Source organism: Phyllostomus discolor, chromosome 1 (genome assembly GCF_004126475.2).
Source record: "Phyllostomus discolor isolate MPI-MPIP mPhyDis1 chromosome 1, mPhyDis1.pri.v3, whole genome shotgun sequence".
In the NCBI taxonomy this organism is placed as follows: Eukaryota; Metazoa; Chordata; class Mammalia; order Chiroptera; family Phyllostomidae; genus Phyllostomus; species Phyllostomus discolor.
The window spans coordinates 80465735-80482093 of NC_040903.2; the positions used below are offsets into that span (position 1 = coordinate 80465735).

Consider the following 16359-nt stretch of genomic DNA (forward strand, 5'->3'; position numbering starts at 1 on the left):
TACATATAATACATTTCTTCTCCCTCATTGAATTTATAAAGCTTAGTTTATTCATATGTTCTTCTAAAATCAATGGATAAAGTAGCATGCTATGAATTTGACCTGAATCACATTCTATGAAAAAAATATATTCACATACATTTTTCAAGACCTCTTAGCCTTAAAAAACATGAAGGAATACAGATAACTTTATGGAAGGACCCAAATAACACAATGTTTCATTATTTTGTTAAATATATAAAATATATAGATAATAAGGCAAAATTGTGCTTATGTGTTGTACAACCATAAAATAAAAGTAAATTCTTAATTTAAATTAAAACAAAATTATGAAGTTGAAAACTTTAACCAAAATTACTAATCTAACATGACATGATGTTATTTTGCTGAAGTTCACTTGTTCACTTGAAACAAAAAAATGTGCTACTTGTAGAGACAAATTCTCGAGTAGGTTAGACCTATCTGCTATGCAAAGGTTTAATTTCTTACCACTTATCTCTCTTAAAACTATATTGCTTTAAAGCACACATTGACATAATTTGGGTTTCACTTTAGAGTAAGTCATCTTTTATGTATTAAATTTGTCTCTGGTGGTTTATTTTTAACCTAAGAGGGTAAAAGAAGTTGTGTTAATATAATTTTTAAATGCAAATAAAACCTTAAACATAAGAACCATATGACACATTCCCTACTATGATGAAATATATATATACTGGATGTATGTTCTTTCTGATACAACTTATAAATAAACAAAATATGTGGCATGATGCTTCTCAAGATATTAGATACCAGGCAAGGATAGACACTGTTCTCTGAGAGACAGGAAACATGATGTGAAGTCTGTGATTGTTTGCTGGGAGTCTTTTCATTACTGCCTCAATTTCACAGGTGTAATCTGTCTATTCAGATTCTCTAATTGTCCTAATTTAGTTTCGGAAGATTGTATGTTTCTAGGAATTTGCATCTTGTCCAGGCAGTCCAGTTTGTTGGCGTATAGCTGTTCATAATATTTTCTTACAATCCTTTGCATTTCTTTGGTGTGAGTTGTTAGTTTTCCTCTTTCATTTATGATTTTACTTATTTGAGTCCTTTCTCTTTTATCTCGATGAGTCTGGTTAAAGGTTTGTCAACCTTGTTTATCTTTTCAAAGAACCAGCATTTTGATTCATTGATCTTTTGTATTAGTTTTATAGACACTATTTTTTAAATTTCTTCTCTGATCTTTATTATTTCCTTCCTCCTACTCACGTTGGGCTTTGTTTGTTCTTTTTCAAGATCCTTTAAGTGTGAAGTTACACTGGTTATTTGATCTTTTCTTGTTTTTTGAGAAGGGTCTGTAATGCTACGAATTTTCCTTTTAGGATTGCTTTCCCAGTGCCCTGCAGATTTTGGATTGTTGTGTCCTCATTTTCATTTGTTTCAATGTGTTTTTCATTTCTTCCTTGATCTTGTTATTGACCCATTTATTGTTTAATAACATGTTATTTGGCTTCCATGTCTTTGTGTGTTTGTCAGTGATCTTCTTGTGATTGATTTCTAGTTTCATTGCATTGTGGTCAAAGAAGATGCTTGATATAATTTCAATCTTAGATTTTTTGAGACTTGTTTTGACTTTAACAGTCTATCCTAGAATCCATTCCATGTGCACTTGTAAAGTATGTGTATTCCACTGATTTGGGGTGAAATGCTCTGAAGATATCAATTAAATTCATTTGATCTAGTGTGTCATTTAAGGCACTGTTGCATATCCATAATCATTATAAGTTATAATCATTACTCTAAACTCTCTATCTGATAACTTTCTTTCCTCCATTTAATCTAGTTCTTCTGGAGAATTCTCTTGTTCTTTCATTTGTGATCTGTTTCTTCATCTTCCAATTTTGGTTCTTTCTTTGTATTTTCCACATTAGTTGCTAATCAGTATACATCCTTAAGCACCACAGGGTGGGGCAGAGTAACTCTTGTGGGGAGGGTTATTGCTTCCCCTCAAGCAGATGCCACTTAGAGAGGAGAGCTCTGTGTGAGAAGGATGTCTTCTGTACTATGAGGAATGGCTCAGCTTGGGGATCCTGGTGGCTGTTCCTTCAGTTCTCTCCCGAGAGCCACCAATCCCAGAATCTCCTCAGGTGTCTCTAGTCTGCTTTGCCTTTCCTCTGCCAGAGCTTAGGGTAAGTGGCTCTGAAGGAAACTTTGTGCCTTGGCCCTTTAAGAGGCTCTCTGCATCTCCAGCTGTCTCTCCCCTTGCAGACAGAAATGAAGCTGCTTTTCACAGCTGGATGTTATCTGGGTTCATTTCTGGCTATGGTGCTGTAAGCTGGGGAGCCCAGCTTGTAGTTTTAACCCCATAATTCTCAGGGGGAACCCCCCAGCTGCTGAATATCTGTAACTTCAGCTGCCACCTGTGGGAGCCCAGCCAGCCCTCCTGTGTCTCGTCTCCGAATTCCTTACCAGTTTCTTTGTGGTGAGTTGGTTTCTTCTGTCTGTCCTTTATTATTTGGCTTCTCTCCAGCTAGTGTTCAGTTGGTTATTCAGGATGAGTTTTTTACAATTTAGTTGTAATTCCAGATTGGTCCTTGAAGGAGGTTAATATAGATTTCACTTACTCCTCCACCATCTTGGATCAGTCTATAAAGTTATTGTTGACAATGAAAAATGTATCTCTTATTTTACAGGAAAAAACTAAATGGAATTTTTGGTCAACCCAATATCAAATAACTTAAAATCACTACTTAGTAGTAAATCATTAAAACAACATGAAAAAGTACATTATACACAGGGGAATCGCTTCTCCGCCTTTTAGCTAAGATCAAGTATAGTATCTGTTCTTATCAGTTTATACACAGAGGAATGAAGATAAGGATGACAGCAAGTTTCTCATCAGAAACAGTGCACACTAAAAGTGGTAGAGCAATGTCTTTAAAGTACAGAAAGCAAAATTCAATACTGTCAACCTAAAATCCTTCACCTAACAAAAGTGTCTAGCAAAATCACAATTGAAACAATGATGTATTCAAACATGCAAATGATTAGTAAATTCATCAACAGAATACCTGCTCTATAAGAAATAATTAAAGGAAGTCAGTCATTCAGGTAGAAAGAAAGTGATATCAGATAGATGCCTATATTCACATAAAAGAATCAAATTGTGGGAAATGATAACAACATAGGCAACTGGAAAGAATTTTGTTCTTATTATTTCAAAATGTATCTTAGGCCTAAAAGTAAAACTGAAACCGAATCCTATAAAGTTACTAGAAGAAAATACAAGATTAAATCTTTATGACCTTGAAGTAGACCAAATTTCTAAGATACTACACTAAATGCATGATCCATATAACAATAAATTGACATATTTGATTTCACCAAAATTAAAAATGGCTGCATTTTGAAAAACAACATTAAACAAAGGGGAAAAACAACAATCCACAGACTGAGAGAAAGTATTTGCAAAATTTAATGAAACTTGTCTCAGAATTTATCAAGAATTTCAAACTCAATACTAAGAAAACAAAGAGCCAAATTAAAAAAAATGGGCAAAATATTTGAACAGAAACTTCTGTTAGGATGATAGATGAATGAAAGGTAACTAACTACATAAGATATTCAACATAATTAGTTAGTACAGAAATACAAATTAATGCCCAAACTGCCTACTTCAATGCTGGGCTTTAAATATGAATATTTGTAGTAAATCAATGAAAAGTACAATAAATATATCAAAAGTTATGATTAACCCTTGTTCTGAACAAATGTATTTCTTGTATTCATAGAGCTGTAAAAATGTCAACCCTAAAATTAGATTATTTTTATTTAACTTATTTAATAATTCATTTACAGAAATGGGCAGCAAAATGCTGAGAATTTTATAATGAAAAGGTAGTGAACCATCATAATAGGTAAAGGGTCCTGATAATATGTTTTCCCTGACACATTCTTTCTTTGCATGATCTGATGTGAATATTATAGTATCTCAGCTGTCATCTGCCCAAGGACATCAATTAATGTGGGTATAACAACATCCATCACCCATTGCATCTAGTCCACTTCCTGTTGTCCCCCATGGACACTAGTGGTCTTCTCTCAGATGTATGATGCAGGAGACAAGTAATATGTTTGACATTAAGACCACTATTATATTTAACTGCTGATTTTTGGAGCTGGCCTTAAGAGAAAGGTATGACTTCCTCTCACTTGGTTTAAACAGACTGGCATGGTTCTCTAAGTGTAGAGAAAAGAAATGTCATTTCTCTGAAACTGAGTCTTTAAGTCACCAAGAAGCAGTTTATATCTGTACTCTGACATTTTTCCTCTGTAGTTAACTGAAAATGTCCTTGATCAGTGAGATAGACAGTTAAGGGAGAAAAGAAAGCAGATAAAAAAAGAGGAAGACATAAAATTAAGAGATGTAAGACCAAGAAAAAATTGATTTAAGTATTATAATAGTGTATTTTAATTGGGTTATTATAATGTTATATAATCAGTTTATAAAAGAATAAATGTATTTAAAAAGATATCCAATTCCCTTCAATCTCAAGAGAGGAGAGGAAATACCAAAAAGGCTTAGAAATATAACAAAGAGTAGAGAATTTCTAAAACAAAATATTGTCAAAGTGAGTAACAACCATAAAAACACAGCAACCAGCTGAAGGGAAGCTCCTGCTCTTCTAGCAAGCTGGGGACACCACCTGAAGTGTGGAAACTGGCTAAAACCCTAGAGAGGGCATTCTGCAATGAACAGCTTGATACCACTTTATCTTTTCATACAACACTGAAACTCTTTATGATGATTTGAAAATATGCCCCTCTGCTTTGTACACAGGCAAATCTCCCACTAGTGTCTGCATAAGAAGAGTAGGATCAACTACACTGTGTCTAAGTGGAAGAGCCCTGGTCAGCAAGGCAGCTATTTTCAATTGTTGTATTACCTCTAATTCTTCAAGGCAATCTTTAAAAAGTAAAATGCAAACACTGCTACAGCTGGATAAGTGCGTGATTATTTCCACGTGGTATCTCAGCTCAATGTTTTGGAGGTTAGAAACAATTTTAAAAGTGCATGCATATATGAGCATGTATATACATATATACACACACACACATATAATTATTTATGTAAACATATACATATGGGCATATATAAAATTATTTTAGACTTTATTATTAAGATTATTATATAATACACTCAGACATTTAACTATATTAATTAATGCAAGCACCATTTTCCGGTGATATAGATTCCACAAGGCTGATTAAAGAACACATCACATAGATAATCGGATACAAATATTATACCATGATAAGTATTCTTTGGCTGTATCACAGCATATTTGGACAGCAATAATTCCAGTTACTAATTTTTGGCTCTGAAACATGCACCATCATGGTTACATCCAAATGTGAGAATAAGTGCTTGTTTTGTTTCAGTGGTTTGATTTTGCTTAGCTCCTTTTTTTTCTTTTTTTACAACAGTCATGATTTTGCTTGTGCGCTATTTAATTTTATTTATTTTTTAAAAGACAAATCCTTGTGTCAATTAATTCTACTTACTCCTCCAGATCCCACCTCTATTATTACTGCCTCGCCTCAACTCTGTGCCCCGGGGCTTATAGTGACAGACTGCATTGGTAAGCTTATTGTCCTTTGCTTCAGTTTTAAGTTTGACCAAGGGGACATAGTAGATGACAGGGTGAGACAAACGTGCGGTGTTTTCTTGTATTTTCCACACCTTTCCTCCTTGCCAGGTAGTTTTACACTGACTGGAAACCCCTACACATACCACAGTTTTGTTTCTTCATGCCTGAAGATGGATATACTATAAATTTCCTGAAAATTAATATTTAGAAATTCTGCTATTAAAAAGTTTTCAGTGAATAATTTGGGCATGCACTGATATTTATGTTATATAAATTTAGGGCACATTTTGACAATGCTGAACTATTATGGGTGTTTAGCTGTTTATCAAATTTTGAGGTATGCAATTTTGCAAAGTGGGTTATTATTGGACAAATTAGCTTGATTTTATAACACTAAAATGCACTTGACTTAGCAAAGCTTATTTTGGCGGGCAGGCTAGAGGAGATTTGAAATACTTTGTTGTCTTCATTTTATGTTATTTATTTTTAATTTTATTATTTGATTACAGTTTACATCCAGTATTTGATCAGTGCTATTATTCTTCTGATTAACACAAGTATCCCAGAGTGCTATTTCCACAATAATCTACCCATTTGACATGTTAATATTTTGTAGTACCAGTTGTTATCATTTTGCATAATCAATATCCATTTATATTAATCCGCATTTCCATTATTCACAAATGCTGTTTATGTCTCATTCTTTCCTTCTAGAAATGTTCTCCTTCTTGAAGTATATCTATTAGTTTTATTCCAGTGAAGGTTAAAGAATGTCATATTCTTCTTATATCAGACTGAAATATTTTCATTTTATCTTCACTCTTTTTTTTTAAGATTTTATTTATTTTTTTTTAGAGAGGGAAGGGAGGGAGAAAGAGAGACAAACATCAATGTGCAGATGCTGGGGGCCATGGCCTGCAGCCCAGGCATGTGCCCTGACTGGGAATCGAACCTGCGGCATTTTGGTTCACAGCCCACGCTCAATCCACTGAGCTACACCAGCCAGGGCTCATCCTCACTCTTGAATGATAGTTCAGCTTAGCTGAGAATGCTGGGTTAAAAGTTGTTTTTCTTTAGCACTTTGAATATATTGTCCTTACTTCCTGGTGTTCAGTTTTGCTATTGAGAATCCTACTGCCATTCTAATTGCCATCTTTTTGTAGGTTATCTCCATTTCCTCCACTATTCATTTAAAAGCTATTTGTTTTTAATTTTTTTCAAATGTATAAGATATGTGTAAGTGTTGAATTTTTTATATTTATCCAACAATAGTTTTATTGTCTTCCTTAAGTCTGACAATGCTGATGAATCTGGTATCTCTCATAAATTTAAAAAGTTATCAGTCACTTTCAAGCATTGTCCCTTCCTTTTCACTGTAATTCTTCTCTGATACTAGCAGTCAAGAAGTATTCTCTTTGCTTATCTGTTATGTATAAGTCCTCTCTTCTTTTTATCCACTCTTTCATGGTTTCCTTTCTTTTTTATCTCTGCCTTTCAATGTCAGTCATTTCCCCAAATGTGTAAGGGTTTCCTACACATTTCCCTTTGCTTTCCTTTTTTATCCCCCCAGTGGTGTCAACTTTGTTTATTTATTCGTTTATTTACTTACACTTGTTTTTCTCTCTGTATATATATTTTAATTGTTGTTCAAATACAATTATTCCAGTATCTTTTAAAAGTCTTTAACTGATATTTCTATTTCATTAAGTATATTTTCTGTTTCTAGAAGTTCTGTTTCCTTCCCCTCCCCAACCTAATCTTTTTCCATAGTCTTCATTTTCTTGAGATAATTCCATCAGGGATGTTCTCAGGCCATATATGGCCCAGGATGGCTATGAATGAGGCCCAACACAAAATCATCAATTTATTTAAAACATTATGAGATTTTTTTGTGATTACATGTTGCAATGTATGTAATGTGTGGCCCAAGACAACTCTTCTTCTTCCAGTGTGGCCCAGAGATGTCAAAAGTTTGGACACCCCTGCTAGATCTTAAATTGTGCAAGTTATCTCTGGAACAATTTTATTTTTGCTTCTACCCAGCATCATTATTCAGAAACCATTCTTGATGTAGTTGTTGTTTTTAATGTCTTGGTTTGCAGTATGTGAGTATGCATGAAGTAAATTCTCATACAAGAACTTTTTCTTAATCCTATAATTTTTCTGATTAGTGGTCAGGCTTTTTTCTAGCCCTGTCTTTCAATATCTTTACAGTTATTGATGCTCCAAATTTTATGCAGAGTTTTTGGTTATGTTCTGTCATGCTGCAACAACTCTGTATGCCCTGCTTCTTTCATGACAGAAGGATAAAAATCCAAGCCTCAGCTTGATAACTTTACCTATTCCTGCCCCATCTACAAAGCATTGACATCCCCAGTGCTTACCATACTTCACATTTCAGTTCTTCATTTTTGGCAACAGGATATGATTTATATCTCAACTCTAAAATTAAAATAATCCCAAATATCATTGAGCATATTTGGCATATTTAAATTGGGGAAAATACATTATGTTAACCAGCCTGGGGTTTTTGCTTAGCTTTTTATTAATTTTCCCCTGTAGTACGGATTCTCCCTATTCAGGTATTGTGGTCATGGGGACTACAGACACACAGGCACAAATAGCCTACTAGGAATCATTTTGGATGAATTTATCAGTCAGAAATTGGCTTCAGAAAATGGAAGTATACCTCGTTTTCCAGAGAAGCAGAAAAAGGCTCTTTTTCCTCCAACACTGGAAATGAATAAGAAGAGTACATTATGGTCACCTTCAGAAGAAAGAATCAGTCAATCAACCCATACATTTATTGAGTGTTCGACTTCAAATAAATCCCAACTTTAGGAACAGTGTTCATGAATTCCTAATACATCACCCTTCTTACTATTTGCATATAAGTTTTACAGGACAAAAGATGTTTTACAAATAATATTTTCTCATGAACACACTATTCTTCCTTTATTTTGTTTGAACTGGTATGTTCCTTATCAAATATTTTGAGTTCACAGCAATACATTTGTGATTGTGGAACAATTATTTTTTTAATTTTAATTTTTAAAATTTTATTGTTGTTTAAGTACAGTTGTCTGCATTTTCCCCTCATCACTCCCCCTCCACCCCTGGCCATCCCCACCTCCCTCCCCTGAAACAATGATTCACGAGCCATACATTAGAAGTTATTTAGCATAAGTACAATCTTTTAGTGCTAAGTTATACTATTTTGCTTTAATTCAGCAATATTTAAGTTTAGTACATAACATGGATCATGCTAAAAATATAAATAGCTTTTAAAATAACTGCTAACAAGGAAATTAGCTACCAAATGGAATGGCAGCAGATCAATAATGACAGTAAAACTACAGAGTTCTTGCTGATCTCATATTGTCTGTGGATGCAAACTGTAAGAGGTCCCTACAGGCCTCCAACAATAACCTACAAAGAATGAGACACAAAGGGTATCGAGCATGAAGATAGTTCAATTTCCCAAGATAGCCAGCTGTTGTCACATCAAACCACCTATTAGTCACAAACTCATACAACTAAGAATTCTCTGGCCTCCTGAGATCAGCTGTCATCTGGAAGACGATAATGCCAATGAAAGGCACTAGTTTCTTCTGTAACATGTTTAGTTTATTGTTTTCAATAGATCAAACAATTTATGATTTTGCTATTACATATAAATAAGGTACTATCCTCTTAGATTGAAAAGTGACATTAATGTGTCAGTAAATGGAAAAGGAAAGGTAAACAAAATAAATGTGAAAATATAGCAATACACCCAAAAGAACATACATAAATACCCCCCAAATCCTCCTGTTATTTTATATATCTTTATATTATTTACAATTACCCAAAATGTGTTAATCAAAAAATGCTATGAAGAATTTAAAAGTTTAGAGCTTATGCAGTAAGTACAAAGTAAATGGCCTAATCTCATTTTTTGGTGTATATGGAAAATGAGGATCAATGAATTTAGATAGACTAACAGTTGTTTAATGGTAATATAGGGACAGGACACATAAGGCAATATTTAAGCACCCTTTAGAGTTATTTAGTATGCATATAATACTAAAACATTTTCCACAAAGTTGTAGGTATATATATACATACATATTAGTTACATATAAGTATATATATACATCTAAGTTATATATGTACATATGTGTATAGATATGCATAAATTATATATGAGATATAATGCAACAGGAAAAGAAACAAATTTTTTTTGTGAATCAATGTCTTTCCAAATGAGTGTTGAGTGGCTCTGGCATGCCATGTTGTGAGCTAATTGCTGGAGTTTGAAGATTGTATCCTCCCTCAAGAATCCTGTAGTCTAATGTGAAAATGCCGATAGGTATTTCCCCTGAAAGGTAATTTTGTGATGGCTGCATACATGAGGTGGTAGACAAGAGGAGAAACGAAAGAAATGTTCTGCAACAATGGGAGGATTCTAGAGGCTTTCTAGAGAAATTCTTGAATTAAAATTTTAAAATAACAGGAGAGAGCTAGAGAGAAAAGAAAAGGGTGAAGAGTATTCTCACAAGAGACAACAGCAGAAATGAAAAGGTAGAGGAGCTGGTGAAGTAGGTCAGGGAAGGGTAGTATGTGGGGTGCAGAGAATTAAAAGCCTTGTGGATAAAGCTTGGTAGTCTTGTTTTGTTTTCCTCTGTGATATAAAAATAATTTAAGTTTTTTGCTGAAAAGGTCACTGTGCAAAAAGTGTGGAGAGTAAACTAAAAGAGAGTGAGGCTAGAAGTAGAGAAACTATAATGGATTAATGGGAAAGACAAGAGGCCCTGTCAATAGGTAGGGTGCAAAGGAAAAAAACGGATTGAAAAGGCATTAAAGACATTAAAGTCTACAAAATTGGTTGCTAATGGGCTGTAAAAGAGGTGCATATAGTTATATCAAGGTTTCTCAAAAAGTAAGAAAATAAGCCCTGGCTGGCATAGCTCAGTGGATTGAGCGCGGGCTGGGAACCAAAGTGTCCCTGGTTCGATTCCCAGCCAGGGTACATTCCTGGGTTGCAGGCCATAACCCCCAGCAACCGCACATTGATCTCTCTCTCTCTCTCTCTCTCTCCCCCACACACACTTTCCTCCCTAAAAATAAATAAATAAAATCTTAAAAAAAAAGTAAGAAAATATAATTAAAATTAAAAGGAAATATTTCAGAGTGAGAAAAGAGAATATTTGCATTAATTATTGACATGTTGTATTTTATATGGCAATGGGACAGACCCCAAAGTGTAAATGTCTTATAGCTAAATGGGTGCAGAACTTATGTAGCAAAGATGTGGAAGTCATCGATACATAGGAAGAAAACATAAAAGGTTAAGAAAGCAAGGTTCAAGAGGAAGCATCCAAAAGTATGTTCTTATTTGTATAATTTTTCAGTAACTTTTTATCTCTTAGTTTTACACTATTTATTTCCTCCTTGTTTTAAAAAACTATCACTATATTTTTAGTTTATTTTCTTTTTTCTTTTCTTCCATATAGAGTCTTTTTCTAACTTCTTGAATAAATTTCCTAAATAACCCATCTTTATTTTATACCATTTGCACATCTATCACTACTCTCAGATTAAACCTCCTGTAGTTTTTAGCAAAAGGTAGGCTATTTAAGAGGTGCTTGTTGGATTAATGAATGAGTAAAGAACATGTGTTTACAAGCTCATCCTATAAACACTCCTGTAAACTATATCTTGATTACAAAATCAATAAGCTAAGCCACATATTTGGTTTATACAAATGAAAACACAAATGGCTTATTATATCAATATCAGTAAATTTAGATGTCAGCAATGGCAGAACAAAGATCATCACTGTAATGGCCCAGCATTTTACACTTTACTAGTTACATTGATTTGGTTCAGAATGCAGGTGAGTGCCGGGTCTGCAAGAGACATAAGGACATAGCTGAAAAGATGCAGCAGGAAAAGGAAAAAAGAAGATTGTTATTCCACCTTTCACTGAGTAATTGCCATTCTTCTTTTATTATTATTATCCATCAAAATGGATTGAGTAGATTTCATTTATACCATTGCTTTTAATCATTGCATTACTCATTAAGAACCATTTATTTTTTGAGAGTGTGATACAATGTGATTTTGGTGCCCTATAATACATAGTAAGTCTGATTGGTTGCCAGAATTCCACCTGAGGGCAATGTTTAGTACTTTTACTTATTTCTGTATATCATGAGTGGAATTTCCTGTCTCTATTACTCACCAAAAGGAGAGTTTGGGAATAAGCAGTTCAAGAATCTTACAGGAACTTTTGTGGCATGTATGATCCTCATTTCTTCTGATACATGCAGAAGGCTGATTTTCTGTAGAGATCCCTGTTAGATCCAATTATTATTCCTGAATCAGGTAGTATATATATTGCCACGTGCTGAGATTTGAGATGAACCATAAATTACCTTCCCATACCCATAGTGCTTCCACCACTGTAATTGCCTAAATAAGTTATAGGTATACAAATTATACCTCCAAAAGAATAGTCACAGTGACATTTGGTTGCTTGATTGACTCATTTGCCTGCTCAATGTTGAATGTCTATATGGATCTTATATAGTCTAACCAAATGAACAGGAGAATTACTGTGTAAAAATTAAGTAACAATTACAGAAATCTATAATTAAAGAACAAACAGAGCTATAAGTAACATGGGAATAGTTCAGAAATGTGGTCATTGTAGCAGTGAAACAGTAAGATATCTTAAAAATACTCAATCAGTCTGGGAGGAGCATCACAGGAATGCAGGACTGCCATAGGATCTTGATGCACAGGTGGCATCTAAATAGACTGTGGGTGTGAAAAGGCATTCCTAATAGAGAAACAGTGTAAATGTGTGCACAGCTTAGAATGAATTAGGTGTGGACCGTGTGGCTAGTCACATGCATTATGGAGTAATGAGAGACAATGCTAAACACAGAGCCCAATTTGGGAACATCTAGTCCAAAGAACTTAGACAATAAAATAAACACAGTAGAAGAGAGGCTTTTAACTAGGTACATGAATGTTAAACCTCATTAAGTAGATCAAGTGCCTATTTATATGAAATTATGAATGAGTATCAAAGGCCATCTGAAAAAGGGATAAACTTTAAGTCAGATGTTTTTAATAATTCTTTAAAAATATAATTTATTTAATCTGTACATGAATAAAAGCTCCTAGTTATATGTTGTACATATGGTCTTATTATTTTGTTATAAAACTATCACTGAGGGGAAAGAAAAGTATCTATTAAACACTGTTATAAAAGAGAAACCTTACATATATATGTCTTTTGTTCCAGTAATAACAAATACAAGGTATGCTTCATGAAGTTAGAAATTAGTCTGTCTTGTTCATTGCTATTTTCTCATCACCAAAACATTGCTTGGTATATGACAGATATTCAATAAATATGTATTGAATAAAAAACTAATATTGGAGCAAATACTATGATTACTATTTTATAGAAAAGGAAACTGAAACTTTTATAGACTTTAAATGTAGGCCTACTTGACTCTAAAATGTAGCCTCTTTATTTGGAAAGATAAGTGAGTGACAGAAGCAGAATTTAGATTGTTAATTTGCAACTCCTTTTTCCTGTCATAATCTAGCCCTGCCATAGCTCAAGACAGAGACAAATACACATCTTAAATGGAGGAAGAAAGATGATTACTCTTTTCTATCCTACCTTATCATATCTATTATCTATCTATTGTCTATATATCTATCATCTATCTATTCTATCATCTATCTATTATCTATCAGCTATCTACCATCTATTTACCTCATCATATCTTTCCTAAAGTAATATCCAAAAGAAGTGTGACTTGGAAAAAAACCACAAAGGAGAGTCTGTGCAATTTTGAGGCTACCAAGTGGAATTGGCTTCTTTTCCCCAGCTTCTGCAGGGCATGGCCCAGCCTGGAATCATTGACTGCATTTGTAGAAAATTCAGGCTCACGGAATGAAGGGAATGAAGAGAAGACCTCTGCTCTTCTTTTCTTTAGAATACCTATATTTCAACAATTTAGACTTCCAGCGAAAAGTTAGCATGTGTTTTATGTTAGCCATTAGAAGCACGTTTGTAACTTTCACAAAAGAGGAATAAATCAGAATTTCTTGTTTTGTGATTTCCTTATATTGTCTACTATTAAACCTGTATTTGATACAAAAATCAAAGATAAATTTAAAATATTGATTATGTTTAAAAAAACTAAAACAAACATAATAATGTAACCATTTTTATGGGTGTTTTTGTGTGTGAGAGATAGAGACAGAGAGACAGAACAGAGAGAGACTGCAGATATGAAGGTGGCACAGACTGTGCCCAGAAGTCATGAAAATGCAAATCCTTCCATGTGACCCACCACTGACTTGGGGAAGGCTTCAGTGGCTTGGCCTGCCTCAGAGTCTATTTGATGTGTCTCCTTCAACCCTTACATGTGTTTACATAGCCAAATCCATGGAGCTCTTTTTCCAAACCATATTCTTTAAACGTCTGTTTTAACTAGCAGTTTGGGATCACTATCTCTTCAGCTGAGATCCATCACCAGTCATGTCAGTAATACCACAGTAAAAGTAAAGAAATCAGTGTATTTAGCAAAATATTAAAATTATTATTTTTATTTGGCCAGTGTAGGAATTATTTTCATATTAATCACAACTTAAGTATACACCCATAAATTGGATTGAAAGAAAAAAATCTAAAAAATTAATCAAGTTAATCTAAAAGAATTCTAGATTTTTAATAGTACTTATCAACATTTTAATTTTGTTATGCAGCTTTCATTTAATGTCTATCTTTTCTGCCACATAATACCATGAAATCAGAGTCTCTGATGTCTTTCTCAGCAATATACGCTGCATCTATGTAGTGCTAGGTTAATAGGTACCTACTCAATAATTACCACATTTTGGACCATAAGACACACCTAGGTTTTAGAAGAGGAAGAGAGGGAAAAAGTTTTTGAAGCAAAAAATGTGGTAAAATATTTAATAACATAAATAACATATTTCAACAATGTAAATATAAACAGAACTCAATAGCAGCATTAACAATCATTATTCCTCCCAGATTGGGGGTGGGGGGGTGCATCTTATAGTCTGAAAAATACAGTATGTGTTAATTGAATGAATAAATGACTACTGAGAGCAAACTATGTTTTTGGTCCTTCACTATGGGTAGAAACAATGCCAAACAACATAACTGGGTCACATTAAAATATTATAGATGTTCAGATGAGCACACATATTTAAAAAGGAACTTAGCTTTTGTCATAGTTTATCTGAAGAGACATGACCTATGTGTGCTTTTAGTTAAGGAAATTTGGAAATTTTTCTTGGTTTTTGAAACATCACACCAACCAATGAGTTTGACCGTGATGCACAGTGGTTTCTGTTAATGAAGAAGCAGAGGTGGTTAGTTACTTCAGCTTTAAGAGTTTCCAGATAAACTAACTCAATTTCCCATTGGATCTTAAATATTTAGTAGCCATAGATTGTAAACTTCTTGACGTCAGAGATTTCAAATGTCTTGAAATTTCCACTATAGTATTAACTCTTCAGGTATACATAGGAGACTCAATAAAATAAATGTAGGCATGAAGACAGCTCACAGTAGTACATGAAGAGCGCCATGCTACTTAGCAATGACAGTCATCTGAAGTTAAATGGCTCACAGTTTTTTTTTTGTGAAACAAACTTTCTTTAAAAATAAGGCAAAGGGGAACACACATTCCAACAAATTTTGGGGAGCAAGCAAGGGCTTCCTTTGCTTTTCTTAAGTACAAATTCATGGTCCCTTTCTCTGCCCTTGCTACCTGGAAGATAAATTCAAATAGAGAAAAGCAAATTTAAGTAAGGCTGCCAGGGATGCCTATAGACTCTAGAAAAAAAAGAAGTAGAACAGAGAAAGATGTTTCCAAAAGATAATCAGGAGAAAAAACTACTCAATACTACAAGAGAAACTTTTGCCCATTTCCTTGTCCCACTAAATGTTCCCATTCCTATTTCTCAGCTGAAGTGTTCCTGAACTTATCCTGCATTAGCAATTTTTCTCCTTAGTGAGATTGGAGGGATTAATCTTAAACACGTGCTGGAAAATGGGGCCTAATAATATATTCAGTCTTTTCCAGCTCTGATACTCTACATTCAGGGGAAACACTAATTATTGCCTCCTTGATTTCATTTATTAAGTTGGCAAATGAATATCAGGTGCCTATCATGTGCCAGTCACTGTGCTGACCATCCAGTGATAAACTAAACAAAAATGTCTGTTCTCACAGAACATTGGAAATGTGATCTTTGACAGCAACAGCTAAGCGCTAAACTAACTGCTGTGTGTCAATTATTTCATTTAATTCCCCAACGCTTTGGGGTATCCATTGACATATTCACATTTTACAGATGAGCAAAACTGAGGCTTTGATAAAGCTACTTGCAAAGGTTACATAGCTTATAAATGTCAGAGTCATGAACCGAACCCACTGAGCCTGCAGAGTATACACCACCAACAGCATTCTACATTGCTCCTTACATATTTGAGTGAGTGCAGAAACTAGCCTTCTGCATTGCCTAATCCCAGAGCATCTGACTCTCCAATTAGAGCTTGAGAGGTCTATGAAACTAACTCATAGCTTGGAAATCTAATGAATGAAATAAACTAATGAGCAAAATGGAGCCAGAGGCATAGAATCATGGAATAGAATCTGGTAAGAGAAGAGGAGGGAGGGGA

The 16359-nt window shown here is 34.1% G+C and overlaps 1 pseudogene; it reads left to right on the forward strand.

The window, feature by feature from the left end:
- Positions 1–2780: 2780 nt before the first annotated feature.
- On the forward strand, positions 2781–2897 carry LOC114493503 (annotated as a pseudogene).
- Positions 2898–16359: the final 13462 nt, after the last annotated feature.